This window comes from Sebastes fasciatus, chromosome 4 (genome assembly GCF_043250625.1).
Source record: "Sebastes fasciatus isolate fSebFas1 chromosome 4, fSebFas1.pri, whole genome shotgun sequence".
NCBI lineage: Eukaryota > Metazoa > Chordata > Actinopteri > Perciformes > Sebastidae > Sebastes > Sebastes fasciatus.
In genome coordinates, this window is record NC_133798.1 from 19,415,055 (window position 1) to 19,432,422 (window position 17,368).

At 39.4% G+C, this 17,368-nt stretch overlaps 1 protein-coding gene across 1 annotated transcript in view; it reads right to left on the bottom strand.

The window, feature by feature from the left end:
- The window catches only part of LOC141766072 (tumor protein p53-inducible protein 11-like), a 64,404-nt gene extending 52,218 nt beyond the window's left edge, over positions 1 to 12,186 (bottom strand). The window contains exon 1 of the mRNA XM_074632518.1: positions 12,034 to 12,186. The gene's annotated coding sequence lies outside the window, so the exon portion shown is untranslated. The remainder of the gene's footprint in view (positions 1 to 12,033) is intronic.
- Between the last annotated feature and the right edge of the window lie 5,182 nt (positions 12,187 to 17,368).

Genomic DNA, 17,368 nt, shown 5'->3' on the forward strand with positions numbered 1-17,368 from the left:
CTCCACCAGACTGGGCAAATGCACAGCCAGTTAATCATTTCCTTGGCTCATCCTTTACTTTGAGATTAATCTTTATTTTCTCTATCCGATACTGGAGAGAATTAGAGAACACACTAATCCAATAATAATCAGGGCACAAACTGAATTACCTTTCCACTGAATAACTTCAACAAAAAGTGGATGATGAGAGGCAAGAAAACAGAAGCAGGGTGATGTCTTTGTGGTACACAGTCGAGGTGTTGTCTGTAAGAAAAGCACTTTGCAGATCTGCCTCCTGATTGCATAAATGGGTATATTCAAAAAGATTAAGCAAATGGAAATAGTCTTTTGAAGGAGCTCTCTGAGGCTTTGGCACATTGTGCTTTTACGTGGGATCCGACTAAATATTTAGCACCTAAGCTGTTCTTCTTATGGAAACAATGGCGCGTCCCCTCTTTCTAGTATAATTAAATTTCCTCTTTGTCTCAGCTGGGAGCTATTTTGAGAACCTGGCTCTTATTTGTTCCAAGCAGGAGAAGATCATTAACCCAAACACAGGCTTAATTCAGATTTGAGGGCAGTTTACCTCCCAGTTTTGACAACGGAGGCTGAGTAGTTGATTAAAAGAGGCCAAATCTGATTTTATATGATGTATGAAACATGAATGTTTCACAAGCTGAATGATGCCCTAGGGGTGTTTACAGAATAAATAAATAAAACCATATAGGATAAATGGAAGCTTTAATATAAGGCGCCAACAGAAGAAATGCTAATAACTTCATTAAAAAAACATATATTCTAATGAATTCAAAGGAGTTGCCGACTGTTGCTCCAGCTGACGAAATGCAAGACTGTATGCTTGCACCAGCAGTGTTTCAACCTTTTTAAACCAATGAATGCAAGTGTAATTGATCAAAACCTCTCCTATAACACCTGCATCCAAGGTCTGAAGTTAGATCAGTTGTCATATGGTCTCATATCGGCTGTGCTGCAGCACCTCTTTTCACCCTCTGTCTGAAACAGCTGGTCCACTCTGTTGTGATCGGTCAACCGAACCAAACTCTTCGAACTCCGCTCTAACTAGCTTTGTTTGAGGGGCCAAACTAATTGCTAGGCAGTTATTATGCAAATGTATTACTTGGTGACATCACCACTTTACGGAAGAAGAGGCAGGACTTCAATCAAGGCTTTTCAGGCAGTTCAGGAGCAGTGTGTCTGTGGGGGAGAGTAACTCCCTTTGACGTGGACTTTGGGCTTTGTAACTTTGCAGATCTGTTACATGCACTAAAACACTATATAACACACTAAAGGAAAGGGAAAAAGCACAAAAGCATAATAGGTCCTCTTTAATTTCAGACCCTTCCTACACCTACTGTATGTGATACATACCACATATGTACAATATTTTCCTCTGGATCAACACACTCTTCACCCTCTAGGATGGATATTCGACTTCCTGCACATGGCTGCATGTACTAGTTACATTATATTTCATCTTTAAGGAATAAAACTGCTCAGTGTAAGAAGTAAATCATTTTATCGCTGATGTGGGCCAGCTTCTCCCCTCCATCGATGAGCACTGCTGCATGCACCAAAACTGAACTCTATTTAAATATTTTATAAGAGCACTTTTGTTTTGCTGGTACAACACAGACTTGGAGCGTTTAATGAGATATTTATAAGTATAGTAGCGGGAAATATCCAGACTTTTTATAGAGCTGCATGTACCCACAGTATGACTTCCATCTGCGTCTAGTGGCCAATCATTTTATATTGAAGGGCTGAGAATCACAGGAGTAAATCATGATATGATCACAATATGTACCTTGAGTTGACAGTAGCATCACTATAATGGCAGTTCTACCATATGCAATACCTCACAGCCAACCTTAGCAAGAACATTAACCTATACTGTGTGAGAAAATACAGATAATCTTTTAGCAGCTGATGTTAACGTTCAGTTCAAAGCACCACTGTGCCAAAGTACAGCTTTACATCATTCTTTAGCACTGACCTAACTTACCTTTTAAGCTGCCTTTTTAACTCCTACGCTCACTCAGCAAAGAGCTGATACTCGGCAGCTTGACCTTGACATACAGTAGCTGCAGACTGTTAGACACACACTCCATTAGTACATCATTTCAATATCAAACAGCTATTATCTGCTAAAAGGCTGAATTGTCAACGAGCAAACGAGCTCAGACAGAAAAAAATGTCTGCAGGAGAGGAAGGAAATGCTGTCCCTCTGCCTCAGTAATGCAACAGAAATTATTACTAGTGCTATTAGTATTGCACATGAATCATTTTGTTATCAATATATGGTAATTTGCGCCAAAAGGGTAAGCATTGCGATGCAAGTCCAGTATTCATGTTAAATGATGATTCGACCCATCATGAGGCTCTGCAGTGGGTATCAGGCTGTGCTGTCATAAACTGCCTTTAACTCCTACTCTCATCCGGGCAAAGAGCAAATAGCGGTATGACCCAGCCAGATATCTATATGACATTTATATGGACATTGGGTTTCCAGCCACGCTCATCTGTCTCCGCTGCCAAGTCTGTGTATCTAGGCTTCTTCCTTTCTGCTGCATCCTCCCATGGTACTGTCAGCTCCACGAGACACACACCGTGCTGTGTTTCTGACCACGACACCAGATCTGGTCTTAGATTAGTGTTAGCTATCTCCTGAGGGACAATGAGCTGTTTTCTCCTAAATCTACCTTTCAAGTCCCTGTGTGCCTTTGGCTGCTCTGCATCATGCCTGTTCAATACTGCTTGTTGCCTGACTTGTTCAAAAACAATCTAATACCCATCTTGTTTCCTTTTTTGAATCCAGTGAGTTTACTTCTAAGTGCTTGCTCTCAGTAGATGCTACTAAACACGTTATGTCGTCCTTGGGACTGGCTTTATTTTACACCCTGAAAGAATGTGCCGAAGTGAAGTTATACCTGAATATAAAGGACGTGTTGGGTCCCAGCCTGTCAATTTAGTACGATTTTGGGGAGGTGGAAGCACATCATAAATTGCTCCCACTATAGCATGAATCCAATCTTGCCTGCTTGCATGCCCCACACTTCCTTCCAGCTTGCCTCTGAATCTCCTCTACAACCAGTTTCCTCCTGCCAACTGCTGTTGCTTTACTCCATGTAAGCTGTGCTATGCTTACTTTAATATTTATAACAATATATTATGATTTATAGCTGTCAAAGTTCACGCGTTAACGCAAATTTCTTTTAACGCCACTAATTCAATTGACGTAATTGATCTTTCGGAGGTTGTAGCGGGCTCAGTTTTAAAGCTAGAGTGAAGATACTGGTATCATATGAAACTAGAAACAGCAGAAGAACATACTAGCTTGCCGCGAAGGAGGCTACATAACGCTCCAAACTTGCGCTAAATTTTTGCGAGGAAAAGTTGTCATGGCCATTTTCAAAGGGGTCCCTTGACCTCTGACCTCAAGATATGTGAATGAAAATGGGTTCTCTGGGTACCCACGAGTCTCCCCTTTACAGACATGCCCACTTTATGATAATCACATGCAGTTTGGGGCAAGTCATAGTCAAGTCAGCACACTGACACACTGACAGCTGTTGTTGCCTGTTGGGCTTGAGTTTGCCATGTTATGAGTTGAGCATGTTTTGTATGCTAAATGCAGTACCTGTGAGGGTTTCTGGACAATATTTGTCATTGTTTTGTGTTGTTAATTTATTTCCAATAATAAATATACACATACATTTGCATAAATCAAGCATATTTGCCCACTCCCATGTTGATAAGAGTATTAAATACTTGACAAATCTCCATTTAAAGGTACATTTTGAACAGATGTGCGATTAATTTGTGATTAATCGTGATTAACTATGGACAATCATGTGATTAAATATTTTAATGGATTGACAGCCTTAATCATGATATTTACTCATCATTACCATTTTGGGGGAATACCTTTGAGACTGCATGGGTAAAAATGTATGTCATTCATTGGGAAACATCTCGAGATGTAAGTGTGCAGTAGAATGTGAAAATTATGTTAGAAAGGAGTCTTTCTTGGTGCCAATGATAAAGGAGGAAGATTTAAAGTTCTTGGGGAGAAACTCTGGCAAGGTGACAGATTAGAGCTGAGACTGTGAGTGGGTGCACAGGGTTGTCTTGTCAAGGTCGACACCTCTCCAAACACCCACTCAACAGGAAAAACAGGAAGAAGGAGAATAAATGAACAAAGGACTTTTCTTTGTATCACTAATAAAAGGGACAATTTTACTCCTAACCCCATGTCTAGACTGCAAGCGTATCCAATGCCTTTTCACTCGCGTGTCTGACGCAACAGATACGCTCTCATGTTAATCTATGCAGCTGTCTACACCAGCTCCGTGCAAACTCTCATCTCAGCTGCGTCTCACGGGCGTAACCTTGACCTGAAGCATGTATTTAGGCTTGAAGTCTATTTTTTCCCGATAATATGAATGTTAACGCGGGGTTGATGGCCAATAAACACAACTACTTTACTACTTTAATACATAATTCAGGGTCTCATAATTATTTTAATCCTTTTAATTATTAAACTTTGATAATATTATCTTTATTTTATCATTATATTACCTTGTTCTTTGATTGTTTTGTTTCCGATGGCATGTTTTCTCATTTATTGCTTTGTTCCACTTGAAAAGTGGTATAAAAATAAAGTTTTCTTCAAAATGTTTCTCTCTTAAACTTCCTCAGCTGCGGGAGAACACTCATTATTTAGTGTGAGATCATCATGTAGTGGTCAACATAATTAGTGCAGGCCTTGCTCAGGCTCAGGGAAAGCTGTAACCTGTCGCAAATTAATCATATGCATCAATGTTGAAGGTAAAGTAGATCAGGAAAACTGCACACTCCACAGAAAGTTTGAATGCTCTTTTGCGGCTCGTCGCTTTGAAATTTGCGTACCAGACAAAACCGTATAGACAGTTGCTTCAGTGTCACGTCAACGCTGTCGAGACGCTTGCGGTCGAGACGCTTGCGGTCGAGACATGAGGTAATCGTAACACAGTGATGATGATGGACCTGCATAGGACATGAAAAATTGGCTACTTTAATACATTTCTTGAGTAAAAGTTTGTGTTGCTTCAGCTCAAAGAGTAAATAAACTCAAAAGCTGTCTATTTTAAGAGCAGGTGAATCACTTTAAGTCTGTATCAGGCCCTTAAGTGTGCATCAGGCCCATCTCGTGCCTTGATATCCAGCCGAGAGGTTTAGACAACCTCAGCTCATCAAAGACGTTCTCCTGTAAAGGCCCACATTGATTTGTCCCGTACCCTGCTGACAGGCCGGTCGTTGCATTGATGAGGAGAGAGAGAGAGGACTGAGAGTACTGTATCTTTCTTTCCTCTCCGACAGGAGGTGAAATGAGACCCGGGCTGACACTCTTGAAGTCTCTGCTCTGCCTGGAGAAAAATATGACAGCTCTCCAGCAAGTGCTTAAAGAGGGCAGAATTGTTTTCAGCACATAGTAATTGAAGTGCTCTGAGAGATAACTAGACTTCTGCTTCTCCTCATGGTTCTGTTTTCAGGCTTTAAAAAATCTAGCATGTGACGGGAGACTTTGACCAATCACGTTGGCGTTCCTATTGGCTGTTCATTCAACCCTTTCATTTTACAGCTAAACAGTACACTACAAGATGTTTCTGAAAACATCTGAAGTGAGAAATAGGCATTACAGTAACAGAATATTTATTCATATTTTATCAGCGCTGTCTAGTTTGACCGTTTGATCGGAGTTTGGAAGTGATTGACAGCTGCTCAGAGACGGCAAAGCTCCAGCTCGGCTCTGATTGGTTGTTTTCCTCTGGTCTGTGAAATCTTGCAGATGCCATTAGGAGCACCGGAGGACACAGAGGGACATGATTTTTTCAGATTACCTGTCTCGTGCACTACTGTCAGGATATAGTGACCGTTTTATAAAAATCATTTTTTTTAATCATATTTGCTTCAATCTTGCCTACTGCTGCTTTAATTGGGAGATCACATCTCCTCCAATATATGAAATATTGAAATTTGTCCCCCTAAATATTTGTAAGGACCTGACACGTCATCAGATCCTAAAAGAAAGCTATTTGCTCTTTACTGCTCTTGATGAGCACATCTGGACTGGTATTTGTCAGTTTAACAATCTGGAGGATGATCCAAGTTTCACTCACTTGTCTTTTGAAAACTGGGTTTATTGTTTGTTTTTCTGGGTCACTGTGCGCCGGGTCCTAATTTCCACTTTGTATTTGTTTTGTGTTTTACTGAACATCGAACTGCTGGTTAAAGAGAAATACACAGCGTTTGATCGTTCTTACAAAACAAACTCTTTTACGGACTTTGATCCAGGTGTGTGCCCATTTTGATACAAACAGGAGCCAGACTGTGTGACCTGAGAGACAATTGGCAATACTTCAAGATTGAGTCAGACTGTCTGACCTGCCGATTCTAGTGTCTGACGGAAGATGTTGCCCTCGCTCTCTGGGGATACAGAAGGACAGTCGACACTTCCCTCCAGTGCTTTTCCTTTGGAGCACTCTAAAAGCCAAAGGCAAAGTCAGTGTGATCAGCTCCTTCAAAATTGTACTGAAGTTCTCTCAGGCCATCAATGTCTTTGTATAAACCTTCACAGAGAGGACTGTCCCAGTTTTTTCAGTAATAGTATGCTAAATTGATTTTCAAGTACTTGTTATTTTCTGTGGCTGTCTAGATTTAACACTAGGAAACTGGCAGTGAGACAGTAACTGTTGGAAAATTCAGACCTCTGTATCAAGACATAATGTGGTATGTAGTAAAATGCACACAGCATACTCATGTTTACCAGTGTTTTGGCTCTAGGGATGGCAATGTCGATGGTTCCCACCACTTTGAACCAGACTGAAATATCTCAACGAATGTCGCTGAGATATTGTGCGGACAGTCATGTTCCCCAGAGGATGAATCCTACTGACTTTAAGAAACCAAAGTCGTTTGGTGACTTTTCCTCTAGCGCCACCATGAGGTGAAATATCTCAACAACGAATGGATGGATTGTCATTAAATTTGGTGATCCCTCAACATTTTATAAACAGTAGTGACATCATCAGGTTACAATTTGAATTTGTACAATACTTTGCTTTATTACCAAATTCCTGCAAATGAATGACACTAGTGTAGTGCCCGATTGAGGTGTGGCCGTTTTGAAACGGGTGGATTGCTTGGCTCCAGGTATTACTGTTTGCAGCGTTGTTGAGAACGGCTCATCGCTCATTGACCCCAGGGAAGTGAAGAAGAGTTCAGTTGTAACGTAAAAGTAAACTGCAGACAATGAGCCCCCTGCTACTGCACAGAGCGCTGTTCACTTGTTTAGTAAAAGTGTATTAATATTGAACGTAGGGCTGTCACAATATCAGATTTTCACTACACGATTATCGTGTTTATTCACAATAACGATATTGCGATATCTATAGAATTGTTTTTAACAAATATTATTGAAATGCTATCAGTCAAATTCATCTTTAACTTTGTTTATTGTGTGTTTTGTCTCTTGACTTTGACAATTATACTCAAAATACGAGTGGTTGGAGGGAGAGGTGAACACATGACCACGCCCACTAAGGAGACAGGAAGTGTATACCATTTCAAACCGAAGCTTGTAATGCATCATCTTTGTTATAGAGCATCTTTGGTACAGCCTAGCATGGCCATATTCTTATTTTATACTGAAATGTACCAAAAAGACAATATGGTGAGTCAAACCTTTACTTTACGAAATAGCTGCTTGCTTTTATTGTATTATTTGTGCAGAGCAGAATCCCTATCTGACGGCAGTATTTAATTTGAGTACACAGCATGTAGCACATTTACAGCGCCTACACTGGAAGATAGAACACTCTTCTGTATTGCAGCCTCTATTGCAGTGTTTTGTTATTTTTACTTAAATACCCTGCCTTATGCATTCTAAAGGACTCAAGGTATTTCAGTGGATCATCGTGGCAAACACCACCTCCACACTTATTTTGTAACAAAGTAGACTGAAGGAAAAACTTTTTGATTTGTCTGCAGAAATGACCGAAATCCGGTGACATTATTATTAGTAGTATAAAGTTTGATGTTGTTGCATTAGTCACGCCCTACTTATTCTTTATAGAGCATTCAGTGAGGTAATTTTGAGTCATGCTCATGTGAAATAAGGATGCAGATGATAGGCAGAGATGGAGGGAAGTGTATCCAGGTGTGACCATGCTGCTCCAGGGACACAGCCGATATTCACATTTCGCCATGAGACTGAATCTGAGCTGTGAATAAATCCTTCAAGTCAGCAAAACCTCGGAGGAGACGAATGACAGTGTGAGAGGAAGATAAGAAAAAGTGAACTGTGGGAATTCATAATAATCCAAAAGAAAGTTCAAGGGAGAAAAATGCGAGAGCGGTGAAGATTTCATTTTAATGAGTATGCTTCATTTGTGGAATTTGGGGACTCATCAGAAAATAGCACGGATCATATTTCAAGGTTTTTCCTCATATCTGGCATAAATAACAACCTGCTCATTGCAAAGACAACGAAAACACCCAATATAATAATGATTTGTAGCTTCTGAGACACATGGACCAAAGTTGCCCTGACTGCAATGTGCGCGTTGGTATTAGTGTTCATAAAAACGGCAATAACGTCGTGATTCATAACATATATTTCCATCCACAAGCTCAAACAGCCACATACCAATTACCCTGTAAACCGTAAAGCCCCCCGTCTCCATCCGTGATAGAAAAACATTCAAGACAGCTGAAAGTAGGCCCAGGAGGAAGGCAGGGGGAAATGAAAATCTTGGACGATTACTCTGAGGATGCAATACAATACACTACCAAAAAGGCCTGATTGCACTGGTCTCAGGCCTGGTCGCTTCATCTCCCCGTCACTAAACTGCCCTGAATGGAAATGCCAAACGTTTCCTCCCTCGCAATGGTTCAGCGCCTGTGCATCCGCTCAGGGTCAAGAACCCTCCTGGCTGACATTTTGACGATGTAGGTGGAAGATAAATTTGATCACACATCTCCCGGATTCCCCATTAACATTTAGTCATATAATAAATGAATGTTATTTGTCTTGATTGCTTCATTTGTCACCAGCAATAAAGAAATCGACACGGTGAGGCAGGTTGTTGCATTGATCCCTTTAAGTGGCACTCGAAAACATTGTTAAACCAAATGCAAAATAACCTGTGACTGACTGCACACGCCAGACTGTGGAAATCAGTACCTGCAATGTTCTGCTGTTTGACTTCCAGTCATTCCTCTCCTTGGGAAACGTTGTCTTGTTGAATCTCATAGGAGATGGCTGTACTCACATTAACCAGTAGTTTCATTTTCACCCGTTATCATTTATGATTTTAGTAGTTTTAAAGGTTATCTATACGATATCCAGAGCATTAATATAGCATCAAATTAGGGATGCTAATTTTGAAAAAATGTTTTAACCGATAACCGATCATCATTAACCGTTAACCGACAAGATAAGTGCGTCGCATTCAGCGGTGCGTACGTAGATGTAGCAGTGTGTGTACAGTTTATTTGTGGGTGAATAAATGCTACAACTCCTCAGCTCAAGCGAGCTCAAGATCGGAGCCCACTTCCTGTATCCTGCAACTCCGGCTCAGACTCTCTTAAGGTGGGCTGTTAAAGTGGATTAATTATTAATATTTCTTTTAACCGTTTAATAGATAGTGTTAATCGGTTAAAATTCTTAATGTTGGTTAACGGTTAAACAGTTCATTATTAACATCCCTACATCAAACCATTATTTGCTCTGTAAAGATATAGAGGAGTAATGTCTACCTGAGCAGAGAATGAAGTCGCTCTACCTGGTTGTTGTAATCCAAGGTTCTCCTCGCTCTTTTGACATCGCCGTGCCGCCCGCCCCTGCATTTTAGTGAATGTGAGCGTGCCCCATTGGCTAGCTCACGGCCGCCGCTCTGCTCTCATATGGCGGTTACAGCTGATAACGCCGTCCCGACAGACAGCGACATTGCAGAAGTGTAGCGTCCACCTTCTTAACACCGCTGTCAGGAGTGTAAATGTTGCCGTTGTTTTCACTGTTGGCACCGTTTGCTGCGAGCCACTGGCTCAGCCACTGCCATGTTGAGAGCCGTGCGGAAGCAATAGAAATGCTCCCAATCCTGCATTTACTGTAGCACGTTAAAGGTTCAGTGTGTAGTATCTGGCGGTATCTAATGGTGATGTGAGGAGATTGCAACTAACTGAAGCCTCTCCCGTGTGCCAAGCGTGTTGGAGAGCTACGGTGGCCGATGCGAAAACCTGAATGTCCCTCTCTAGAGCCATTTGGAGTAGAGTCCGTGCATAGAGTGTGTGTGTATGTAGGGAAGTGAGTGGTGAAGCAAGAGAGAGAGAGTGGCGGCGACGGGAGCGAGTAACGTTATCGACTTCGGCCCAAGCAGGAAAAGTTAACCCCCCACACAGATATACACACATTTTTCCAACGTCAGATTTGAGGGGCTGTGTCCAACAATTCCTGTAACTTTCTAACCCATTTCACACAGCGAGTAGTCAGCTGTGCAGAAGAGAGAAAGTAAGATGGGTTTGAACTTTTTCAAGCTCTCTTAATTTGTTATACAACTTTTTGTGGCACTTTTTGTGTGAACAACCGAATGCAACTCTATAAGAGACTGTCTGATAATATGCCTGTTATCCCCATAACTAGCCTCCCATGATCTGAGTACTGTAGATGAGTGGGAGAAGCTGTATATGATGAGGGTCACTAGGAGTCATGGCTTTAAAGGTCCCATATTGTAAAAAAGTGAGCTTTTCATGATTTTTTATTATAAAGCAGGCTTAAGTCCTATATAAATACTGTGAAAGTTCGAAACACTCAATCCACAGGGAAATACACACAGCCCGTATTCAGAAACTCTGCATTTGAAACAAGCTGTCAGGATTTCTGCCTATTCGTGATGTCACGAATATGCAATATTTAGACCATTGACACAATTTTAAACGTAAACAATCTAAATGTGTCCCAGTTTATTCCTGGTTGCAGTGGATGTGAATGTCATCAGCTGACAGTAAGTCCACATGGACCCAAGCTGTTGCCTAGCAACGCAATTGTCAAAATGCACTAAAACAGAGCGTTTCAGACAGATGGTAAATACAGGTATATTCAGGCAGACAGTATGAGGAAAATAAAGTTTTTTTTTAACATTACAGCATGTAAACATGTTCTAGTAGAAACACAAAATATAAGTATGAACCTGAAAATGAGCATAATATGGGCCCTTTAATGGAAATAATTAACTCTACCATTCCCATTCGAGCCAGAACACAACCAGTGAGACACCGCTAACCCTCACAGACAACACTGTGTCCTCGGCCGTCACGTTAAAGGCTTATCAATAGTTTTCCAGCTGAGACTTGTTTGTTTGCCACTCCACAATTCTCTGACTGTGAAAACGTGCTCTGCATATGAGCACAATGAAAAGTTGCAGTTAAATTAGAGGATTAAAAAGCACAAGAGAGCTGTGATTGCGTATGTGATGAGCAATCTGCCACACCACAGCAAGACACAACTTCAGAGGTGAGAGCAGAAAAATCAAAAGCCCCGACTGTGTCTGTCTGGAAGGTTGGAGGATGATTAGAGCCAAGAAATGGTTCAGTTCATCTACTCCTACTGAGGTCATCAGGGAGTCTCAAAAGACAACTGAAAGGAGCCAAATGTTTGGTAATAAGCACAGATCTCTTCATTGACTGAATGGAATAAATCCAACACATTTGGCGCTCCAAACAAAGACCGTAATCTTTTTCAAATAATAGTCATTGTAGCATAATTTAGGGATTGTATTAAAAAAAAAAATAAAGCCACAGAAAGAAAAGATAGAATGACTCCAGCAGTTGAAAGGGCACTTTGCAAGCTTGAAACCCATCTTCTAAGTAGTTGGAGGGCTTTTCAATTATATTACTAGGTGCTGAATTTAATAGTTTTCCCTATTTCAAAAGAAAAGTGTTCAATTTGGAGGCTGTCATTTTTCTCCACTGCTTTCTATCAGAGGTTTTACTCACCAGACCTTTTCATCTATAATGCCTTCCTTCATTGGAGAGGTTGTTTGTGGTTTCCTTTTTGTACAGTTCTTTGATCAGTCATGTGACTTACAGATCCCGTTTCTTCCATTAAAGGACCAGTGTGGAACATTTGTGGGGATCTATTAGAAGAAATGGAATATATTATTCATAAGTATGTTTTCATTAGTGTATAATCACCTGACACTAAGAATTGTGACACTAGAAAAATATATATTTGTTCTCAAGAAACAGGATAGTGTATGTTGTTTAGGTCAACTGTAGATTGCTTTTGAAATGGTGCCATAAATGTTTAGAGATGGAAGAGAATTGAGTCTGTGTTTTTTTAAAAACTAGTTTAACCTTCCTGTTGTCCTCGGGTCAAATTTGACCTGTTTACAAACTTCATCATATCACAAATATGGGTTTCTTTCATCTGATTGCCCCAAAATAACATGGATGAAAGTAATTCATAATTTCTGGGGGGTTTTCTATGATGAGGTATAATTTCATGTAAATTAAGTTTATTAACCATAAATTACAGAAAAAAAGTGTAAAAGTTGTGGTAACGAGTTGGAATGAAGTTTGCTAAAAAGGTGTCATTATGTGCTGCCATTGAAAATGTTTTATATTATAATATTTATATTATTCTGACTAAACTTTGAGATATATCCATCTGTGATAATCCATCAATATTATGTTCCACTGATAGTCAAAATAATTAAAGATTTCTGCTTTTTTTTACAAAAAAAAATTAGGTGTAATTTCATGGAAATAATGTTTATTAACCATAAATTCCACCCAAAAAGTGTAAAACATGTGGTGATGAGTTGGAACGAGGTTGGCTAAAAAGGTGTAACACAGAATTAGGTGATAATTTATAGTTTATGCTTTATAAACCATCAAACCAGACCAAAAGTTGCACGGTTGACGGGAAGACAATAGGAGGGTTAAAAATTAGGTTGAATGTGTACAGAAGAATTGCGATTCAAATTTGTATCCACTGATGTGTTGATATGAAAAATGAGAGATGTGCCTTATGTCTGCATTGCATTCACAGTGCTTTGCGCCACACAGTGAGCACTCTCAAAGTCTGTGAGCAAGACACTGCATCCCAGCCAGCCACCTCCTGAGGCTCTATCAGCCCTTGACCCTGTTCTCTGACCTTCCTGCAGAGGGGCCAAGTGAAGAGAGCAGAAGGACAAATAAATAAATAATGCTAAAGACACTGCAGATATTCTGAGAGATGGAGGCGGAGGGATACAGTATTAGGGATGGAGGAGGCGGAGACAGACAGGCACCATACAGCTGACAAATTGTGTTTGAAATAGATGCTGCTGCTATTTCCTCCTGATCTGAATGTGCTGACATGTTAATAGTCGAAGGGCAACGCTACTGAATAACAGACAATTAAAACACAAATAGATAGAAGATATAACTGTATGCCATTCAAGTGTTTACATCGCACTGTGTCTGAGGCAATCGGAGTGCTTTAAGTTATTTTTATGCATTTAGAAATTACACATTTCTATGATTCACTTTAATCAGATGAGACTGAGCAGCTGCACAGACAGATTTGATTTTATCAATTCAGCGCTGGCTGACGGAGTCACTCATGAAAGTCATGAGGCGTTTTTTTTTTTTTTTTCCTGTGGAACAGTGTAGCGCAGATTGATTTGCCGGGAGGAAAGGTGAAGGAAAAGAATAGGCATGTCACTCAACAATAGGCCCATCACTACTTCTGTCTCAGATTTCCGTGGACCTTGCAAAGCCTGGCAGGTGACCGGGTGAGACATGCGAGACTCCCCGCTCACCTGAGCTCACCAGCCGTTGCCATGCCAACAGAGGATGTGGCCGCAGGGCATGACGGCTGTGTGTGTGTGTGTATAGATTTGTGCCAACCCCTGGTAATACTTGGAGAGGCTGTGTCACTCTGATAGTGCTTCACAGAATACATACTGTGCTGCGTCATTGAAAAGACACGATGCAACTGTAGATACAAATGAATACAGTTTAAAGTTATTCATAGGCTTAACTGAATAAAATGTATCCTCAGTATGTCCATTATGTGATAGGTGCAAATTTGCTGAAGGATAACTTGCTCATTTATTTTGGCTTTGTCCCATTTTGCATGATTATTGGCTTAAAGTATTCATATTATTTTCAGTTTTGTTTTTTTTCAACAATATTTTTATAATGCTTTTAAACACAAACACAGACAAAACCAACAATACACCAACACACAGTGGCCACAAGGACTAAACACCAGACTTAGATCCCCAACACACAGTATACATAGCACATCATATACTCAAAGAGATGATTGTACACAATCATATATGTAGTTGAAAATATCAAAGCATCTATGTATGTATATGTATAAGGATAAGGAGGCGCTTAGTCCGTTACAGTTGATCGCAATCGACACTGATGCAACAACAAAACTAGTGGTGAGGTGAGGAGATTGCAACTAGCTGAAGCCTCTCCCGTGTGCCAAGCGTGTTGGGAGAGCTACATTGGCTGATGCGAAAACGTGAATGGCCCTCTCTAGAGCCAGTTGGAGCAGGGTCAGTGCGTAGAGTGTGTGTGTATGTGGGAAGTGAGTGGTGAAGCAAGAGAGTGAGAGTGGCGACGACGGGAGCGAGTAAGGTTATCGACTCCGGCTTTGGACACTGATGCAACAACAAAACATTTTAAGAAAAATAAGAAAACAAAACAAATAAGTCGGCAAATAAATATCTCGCCTTACGACCCAAAAATGTCACTTAGCGAATTTTCAATATTGCAATCTATCAGACCCTTTAGTACAATATTTTATTTTTAGTTTTTCACCAGCATTTTTAAAAAAGGATGTCCAAGTCTTAAAGAAATCACCCATTTTACATTTAAATCTGTATGTTAGATATTCCATTGGTATTAGCTCAAATATCAGTTTATGCCACCCCACAATTGTTGGTGTTTTTTTTATGTTTATTGGGTTTTCTTATTTTCACAAACACAATTTTTTTTTTTTTTTTTTTTTTAAAGTGATCCAACCAGATCTGTTCTTGGCAATCTTTAGTTGTTCTAAGATGACAAAGAATTAAAGGGGGACATGGTTGCAGCCCCCAGATTAGAAATCCTTAAATTCTCAGTTTTTAAATGTTTTTTTTTTCTCATTCAAACAGATCAGAAACATGTTTCAGATGTTCGGGGGCCTTAGAATGACCCTACAGTGAAATTAAAGTCTTTCTTTTAACCATCAATGACTCTTCATCTGAAGGATTTAGAGGTAAAATACACTGCTTAAATCACACTTTCTGTCTTTTTTGAAGGAAATGTCACACAAATACAAGATAATGCCTTTTTTAGCTGTGTTTTTAACCAGGAGGACAATGATGATGTTCTAAGGCATGAGCTATATCAAGCTATATCAGTACTTGTTAGTGGGATAAAAGATATTGCTAGTTTAGTTTTTCGAACAGTATTTGTTGATAGTCAAAAAGATAAGTAACGACAGCCTCATTCTTTAACAGGGTATTACTTTTTGGATGGATAAAATAAAGATGAAACATTAATAGATTTCAAATTCTCATTTTAAAGGGGGTTTGTAGATTAATATGTGTAAACTTAAGGACTTAAGCATCAATAAATTGTTTTTAAATAGGCTGGTAATTACTATATATCTGAAGAAGATATACAGTGGCAAATAACATGTTTGTTATGCATGAGCAGTAACATCTCAGCTGCCTGCTGAAAAGCTGGTAAAGTGGACTGTGTGCTGATTTCTGCCCTCTCTGGAGGAAGATGTCTTCCTGTCATACTGCTAATGAGTATATGCCTCCTAATGAGCACAAACCATAATTAGCATATATCCAATTACTTCATAGCTCAGGTTCCAGGCTCTATTCAACATCTAGTGTGGTGGTGGGAGCAGCTGGAAGTGAATGCTTGAATTGAACTATGCTTGGTCGTGTAGAGAAATTAAGCTAACACTGTCTTTCTGGTTCATTAGATTACAAGTATTTTGGGTAATAAAGTGTTTGTATGGTTTGCAAGCATTGATTCACTTTACAAATATCTTCCCTCAATAGAGGCTTTAGAAAAAACATATCATGAATGTGCTGTTTGAGAGTGTCTCCATTCATCAATTTGTTGTTTCTGTTGTGGTCACGCCTCCTTTGTTGTGAGAGGCTGTTTCCTGGCGGTGCATTCACAGATGAATCTTATCATGAATTATCTTTCCTGATTAGTGTCTGTGCCTCACCTGTATGTTTAAAACAGGCATTACTGCTCGAGTGCTTACGCTGATGATGGCTTATAGCTTAAACGCGTTTTTGTTTTTTTTGCCCAGAATAAACTAAGAGAGACCCTTTATCTGTGAGTGCCAGTGATTTGTTTCTTCTGTAATCAAGTGTCGTCTCTTTCTATATAAAGACAGCAGCTCAAGTTTGTGCCTCATGTATTATATTATCATTACATTCGAGTCAGAGATAAGCGTCAGATAGTTACAAAATAAATATACACCAACCAATCAATGAAAAACCCAGAACGTTGTTTAACAACACTTAAAGGTCCCATATTGTAAAAAAGTGAAATTAAAAGTACAAATTAAAAAATGAATGAGTAAATAAATAACTGAAATGCAAAGGGAAAATCATGCAGAAGTAAATAAATGCAGAAATACATACATTAAAAAATAAATATAAAAAGGATGAATAAATAAAAAAATAATGCTAAAATAAATTTAAAAATGTATAAAAATAAATGCATAAATAAATAAAAGGGAAAATTAAGCAGAAGCGTAAATCAATAAGAGAATGAATACTGAGATAAATAAACAAAGAAGAAAATTAAAACATTAATATCAATTTATGTCACATTTATTTTATCAATAATTATTTTTAATATTATTTTTGCTACATTTAATGACATTTATTTATTTATCAAGTCATTTATTTATTTGTTAATTTATTTTTTATTTTGGCAGGTTTTGTACTCCATACAGAACAGCTTTAACTGTTAAACGAAGATCGTTGGGTGATTATTTTCCAGAATATCGGACACTCTTTACTCAAACATAAAGGCAATAATACATGAGGAACAACATGGGGCTATAAAGACAAATGATTATGTCTCGTTGGTCGACTATAAATGTGACATTTTACATGCTGAGAGACTCAAATCAGTGTCTGTGACTGACTTTGACCCAGGAGGTAATGTTAGCAGGTTTCCACATGGAAGAATGCAAATTGAATTGGCTACCATTCCCAGCCTAGGAGCAACAGCAATCTGTGCTGCTCAGCCACTAGTACTTCCACAGGAGACACAAAAAGAGGCTTTAATGTTCAGCAGTCTA